General features: G+C 36.7%; 1 pseudogene; it reads left to right on the forward strand.

The window, feature by feature from the left end:
• LOC102757073 overlaps positions 1 to 6787 on the forward strand; it is a 16536-nt pseudogene that overhangs the window by 8668 nt on the left and 1081 nt on the right.

Raw genomic sequence — 6787 nt, forward strand, 5'->3', positions numbered from 1 at the left:
GACACATATGTAATACCTTAATCAATAAAGAAAAACAAAAAAAATTTGAATATAGATAAATGTTGCCTTAATTTTCAAAACTGGTGAAAAATTGGATCTCAGAACAGTTAAAACAGATTGATTTTCAAACACTTAAAAAGAAAAATACTACTCATGCGGAACTGGCATGGTTTTATCAGGAGGTGATCCTATTAGATTTTCCTCACTTCTTTTTTCCCCAACTTTCTCATTTAAAAAAAAATTGCAAAGTTATAGAAAAGTTGAAAGAATAATTCAATGAACACACACATATTCACTTACATTTTGCAAATGTTAACATTTTGCCACATATGCGCTCTCACTCTCACTCTCGCTCTCCGTATACACACATATATGTTTTCCTTTTTCTTTTTAATGCCAGTTCTTTAGAGAGGGGAACGGGGAAGAGAGGGAGAGACCAATGTGAGAGAGAAAATTTGACTGACTGCCCCAACCAGGGACCAGAACCCAAACCTGGGTATGTGCCCTGACCAAGAATTGAACTGGTTTACTCTTCGGTACATGGGACAATGCTTCAACCAACTGAGCCATACCAGCCAGGGTGTATATATAATTTTTTTCTCTGTTTTCAAATATAATGTTTTCTTTTTTTCTGAACCACTGTTAAAAGTATGTTTCAGACATCACCACTTCCTTTAAAACTAATATTTCTAAATTGGTATTAACAAATATAATGTTGCTAGGCTTTCTAAAGCATTTGGCAAAATTTTTGATAATTTCATGAATGAAATGGAAAAATATGAGTACAAAATATGACTAGATGAGTTCCCAGTTACAAAGTTAAATTAACATACCAAAGAGTGCTGATTAATGGGTCAATTTCACCAGAAAGATGGTCAATAGCACTCAACTTTACTGCACTTGGAGTAAATATTTTATCCCCTATTGAAAATTTATACTTGGATAATATCTAATTCAGCTCTTTTCAGCTGTAGTTTACAGAAATCACATTTATGGTTTTTAAAAATGTTCTTGCCCATCCTCAGAGTTTCTGACTTAGTGTGAGTGGGAAAGGGCTCCAGGAATCTGTCGCAGACATCTATGACTGAGGGTCATTGATTTATGGCAACTCTCATCCTGGTTGAATCTCCAGTTATTCCCTCACGGCAGGTAATTTAGATTTTAAAACCTTCAAATATTTATAACACAAACCATAGTGTATTTCAACATAAATGAAATAGATTTGCCAGTTTCTGGTCATCTCAGAACCTGCAGCTACAGTTTCAATTAAGGCTTTTTAAAAAAATTCATAGTTGTGCTTGCTAGACAAAGTAGAGGTTGTCTTTCTACATCTTCCAATGCCTAAGATTTTTATCATGGAATGTGGTTAAACTGGGTCTTAAAACATACAAATTCTAATGTGAACGCTTTTCTTCTGAATGCTAGTATAAGATGTTTGAAAGAGACCTATATTTTAGAAAATAAATCCCCATATTTTCAAGGGTTTTAGGCATTTTACTTTCTAAATATAAGATGAAAATATGTTAGTAGAGGACCAGGCCCTAAGCTTACTTCTGGAGGACACTGAGGAATATCAGCAAGAACCTTTTCTTTCCTTCTATGTCATGATCTCCTTAATAAGATAAATATAATATAATGCAGGGTTTTTATCTTCTCCTAAGAATCATGCTGTTTTTAAGGATCTGACTACACTCTGAAAATCCTTTCATCTCTATGAACTCTTTGCAAATTATAAGATAATAATCAGATGACTTCAATGTTGTGTTGGGTGGGGGGTTATCAAGACCTTGCACATGGACTCTCTGTGGACTGGGAAGTTAATTTCCTTATAAATCCATCACCTAGAGCTAGTTGTATAAATCAGAATGGGACAAGAAAAAAACTGCATCCAACTCTTTTAAAAGGCAGTTTATGGAATAAATCTGGAACCAATTGCACACTTTATCTGTATGCATCGGGTCAGTATTATTGGATTACAGCTTGCCTTTCCCTGCCAGAATAAAGAAAAATAGACCGAGTGGGAATAAATTGTGTAAACAAAACAAAACAAAATCTTAAATCTATTATGCTCTTGAGAAAGGGAAGTTATGTTAACAGGAATATGTGAAAGGTAGTTTTTCATTTACAGATAACTTTATAAGAGTGTTTATAAAAACTTAAGAAAACTATAACCCCAACTTCTAAGTCCTATGATAATAACTAACACCTATCAAATGCTTAATATTTGCCAGACACTCATAATTACTTTAGATCAGGGGTTTTTAACCTTGGCTGCAAATTAGAATCATCTGGGGAGCTATAAAATTCCAGATGAACAGGCCTCACTGAAAAGCAATTAAATTAGAATATCTGGGTGTAGTACCAGTCCAAGAATTAGTTTTTTTAAGCTCACCAAGTGATTACAATATGCAACTGAAGTTGAGAAATATTGTTTCTGATACATCAACTTATTTCATCCTCATAACAGCTCTTCAATATGGGGTACTTTTTATTTTCATCATCATCACCATTACCATCTCTGAATTACAAGTGAGAAAACTGTGACAGAGAGATGTGAAGTTAATTTTCCAAGGCCAACATCTTCTAAGTGACAGAACTGGGGTTTGAATACAGGCAGTCTAATTCTATTGTGAGATTATTATATTACTAGAGGCCCGATGCATGAAATTCGTGCAAGAGTAGGCCTTCCTTCAAAATTTCCATCAACCTCCAAAGTACCAATCACTAATAGTGCCCTAGTGTTCTTAAATAATAATTTGTTTGGTTGAAAGTTAAATGTAGAGAAACTAATGTCTGCTGAGAAAATTAAGTCCTCTTTATCAACATTATGATACACCCAAATCATCTGGTTTCTGAAGCATATGTCTATTGCCATCAAGCAGTGTAAAACACTAGCACTTCAGGCCCTCACTCTTTACTAAGGTTTCAAACTAAGTGCTATAGAGTTCCTATTTTTTAAGAACCTTTATTGTTGAAAGTATTACATATGTCCCCTTTCCCCCCCCCCATTGATCCCTTCTAACCCACCTCCCCCTTCTACCCCACCTCAATCCTCCCTACCCCTGGCCCCAGGCCTTCACCACACTATTGTCTAAGTCCATGGATTATGCATATATACATACAAGTTCTTTGGTTGATCTCTTCCTGCCGACCCACCCTCTCCCACCTTCCCTCAGATTCAATAGTCCATTCCATGCTTCTATGTTTCTGGATCTATTTTATTCATTAGATTTCACATCTGAATGAGATCATGTAATACTTGTCTTTCTCTAACTGGCTTATTTCACTTAGCATAATACTCTCCAGGTCCCTCCATGCTGTCTCAAAGGGTATTTGTAAAACACCTCAGAAAAGTTGTATTTGTAGAAGATTGAAGCAAGACCATTCTTTTAGATATTCTGTATTGTGGACTTCAATAAATTCAGATGAAAACTCACTATTTGACCTGTTGTTTTAGTTTCTTGTAGAACTACCTTTACTTTAGTATTTAAAGATTTATCTGAAAATGACATTCAAAGATTTCAACTATGTGATGAAGCATATAAGATTAGAATTTAACAAGAGTATATTTAGCATTCTTGCACTAAGTTTAAAAAAACACAACACCATATATCTCTTTGAGTCAATACACTGTATATTTGGACAGAACTGATTGTTAAAAAGTTCCTTCTTATATTGAAATGATATAGCACCTCTGTAACTTTTGCGCACTGATCTTAGCTTTTCCTACTCAAGCACAATACCAAGATAACAGATCACAACACATAACATCAAACATTTGAATAAATCTATTATCTCAAGGAAGCAATGGTCTGAAATTATTAAGAACCTGAGTTCAGGCTACAGATATATTACAGTCAGGTCTAAGTATGATGACCAAGCATCCAAGTTTGCCAAGGAATAAGTTTCTTAGGGTATAATAATCTTGGTACTAAACTTCAGAAAGTCTCAGACAAACTGGGATGAATTGGTCATCTTAAATTTTAGATTCACTATTATGACTTTGGGCAAGTTATGAGACCTCTCATTTTCTTCATTTGCAAAATAGAGATAATACTTTGCTTCACGAGGTAATTGATGTGAGGATAAAGAGTTAACACATATAGAGCACAGTGCTCAATATATGTTAATAATAGCAGAAGGGTAGTAATATGAGAGAGAGAGATGTTCGTGTGAAATTCTGAAAATGTTAGTGTTGACGTAAGAAATGTCCAAACCTGTAGAGAATTTTTATGAGTTTACTTGAGCCAAAATGACGACAATTGCTGGAAGCAAAATCTCAACAGATTGAGATAATGCTCCAGAAAATGGCAGTTTTTCAGCTTATTTTATATATTAAAATGAAATGGGGAGATGTAAGGAGGGTTACATGAAATCCATTGGTGGAAGACTAAGAGAGCAGGAGAAAGAGAAACAGGGAAACCTCTGGGGCTGGGAGACACACACTTCTTTTACACTGATGGGTAGCAGAGAGTTAATACTTAACATTTACATCACATAGAAATGGTATGCAGGGGAACAAGATGATAATGTGGGGTTCCGTGATCTCATGCTCTTGTACCAGTGGTTGTACCTTGAGGGATGTGGAGAAAAAGATTACTGTGACATTTCAAAGGTATGTTATCTTAGATGCAAAAAGGCAATAGAAAGGTTCACTTACGGTAAAGATTGATTTTTGTCAGGGAAGCTACACCTAGAACGTGACTACCCACCATGACCTGCTTTCAGTTAGGAATTTTTATGTTCAGATCATCTTAAGTGGTTACTTTCAGTCTCTGAGTTTGTAAGGCCTGCCATGCAGGCCTCACCTGAGCTTTTCAGGTTTAGTATCTCTAGCCCCTTTTTCATCCACATTAGTTACCTACTAAACTAATACAAGGGAATACTGTGACATGGCTACTAAAATATTAAAAAAAACAATGTAACATTAGGCTACATTAATAGGGCTACATACAATATTCAGAATGAAATATCCTGTTCTACTATTTTAATCAGCCAGCATCAAGAATATTCTGATTCATTCCAATATCCAATGGAGACAACAAGGATGGCGACTGCTTTTGAAGTCATATAACTTGAGGCATAAATAAATAAAACTGGGGTATTTAACTTGGAGAAGACATGATTTGGAGGAAAGTTAGAAGATATATTCAACTTCATGGAAGAACTTTCATTATAATTGTAATGGGATAACTGCAGAGCCAGATAATTTTCTGAAATCATCTAAAAGAGGGCAGCAGAAATGCTGAGGTGTTTAGACATAGAAAATGTAAGACTTAGGAAACAGAAGAATCACAGAGATGTGAGATGTTCTCTGCTGCCACATTTACCTAGAAACAATGGTCAATTCTGAGTGCAGGTAGAAGGCTGAAAATCCATTGCAAATCTTGGTGCAATGCCCAGAAGAAGGGTTACTGCAAGGGAACATAGAAATCAGTAGTGCTTTTGTCAGAGATTGGGAGAGGGGAGCTCAATTATGTAGTCAACTTCACCCTCAAAATATGTGCTGCATAAGAGGATGCATGGGATAGGAGGCTAAAATCATGAGCAGAATGCCTCTGAAAATCAGAGCAGTTTCACCAGCAATCATATAAGACAAGATTAGAGTTTCAAAGATACACTACATAATCACTAACCCAAAGAAATCTGGTATAGCTATATTAATATCAGACAAGTAGATTGGAAGTTCTCATAATATAAAAATGATCAATCCACAAGTAAAATATAACAATTGTAAATCTGTGAGCACCCCATGTAATGAAGAATTAACTTTACCTAAACAGAGTTCAGGCCATTGCCCAAGGCTATTGGGCGGTAATCTCTAGTCCCCTGGAATGTTCTTCCTTATAGGAGTGCCTTTGTTTGCCTAAGGGCTCTGGTCACCAGACAACCTAGCAACGTGATTTATGATGGGGGATAGGAGCCACACCATATCAGTTCTGACCTCTGGAGGAACTAGAGACGAAAGGTATTACTCTGAAATGCTGGGAGGGGCTGGAAACTAAAGGCCAGCCTGCAGGCAGTATGTGATCAAGCCCCTGGTTGGCAACATTCTCTGAGGAAGATGAAATCTTCACATTTGGAACCCTCCCAGACTTCACTCTTTGCATCTCTTTCTTTGGCTGATTCTAATGTGTATCTCTTTGCTATAACAAAACTGTAACTATAAGTATATTGTTTTCCTGAGTTCTGTGAGTTTCTCTAGTGCAGCGGTTATCAACCTGTGGGTCGCGACCCCTTTGGCAGTCAAACGACCCTTTCACAGGGGTTGCCTAAGACCATCCTGCGTATCAGATATTGACATTATGATTCATAACAGTATCAACATTACAGTTATAAAGTAGCAACGAAAATAATTTTATGGTTGGGTCACAACATGAGAAACTATATTTAAAGGGCTAGAGGTTGAGAACCACTGTTCTAGTGAAATATTGAACCTTGAGAATGATTGGGGAAACTACCAAATTTTTAGCCCTCAGAGTTCCCTGAACTTGTGGCTGATGTCTGAAGATGGGGTAACATTTGGAGACTGTTCCCTCAGATTGTGCAGGTTTGCCTAATTCTTTACACACCCTACAAGAGAGTTTTGAATTACAAAAAGCACCCTCTCTGGAGCAGAATTCTCTTGAGTGCTGGCTTCAACAATGCCATGATCTTATGTGCCATGCTGCTCCTGACTGCTCCTTGCCTGCCTTGACTTTTTCCTGCATCAGAGGATACCCCGGTCCGTTCTAGTCTGGGGCAGCCTGATGGCAATCCTGCTGGTGTTCCTGATCACTGCTATCCT

Source organism: Myotis davidii, unplaced genomic scaffold (assembly GCF_000327345.1).
Source record: "Myotis davidii unplaced genomic scaffold, ASM32734v1 scaffold1270, whole genome shotgun sequence".
Lineage (NCBI taxonomy): Eukaryota > Metazoa > Chordata > Mammalia > Chiroptera > Vespertilionidae > Myotis > Myotis davidii.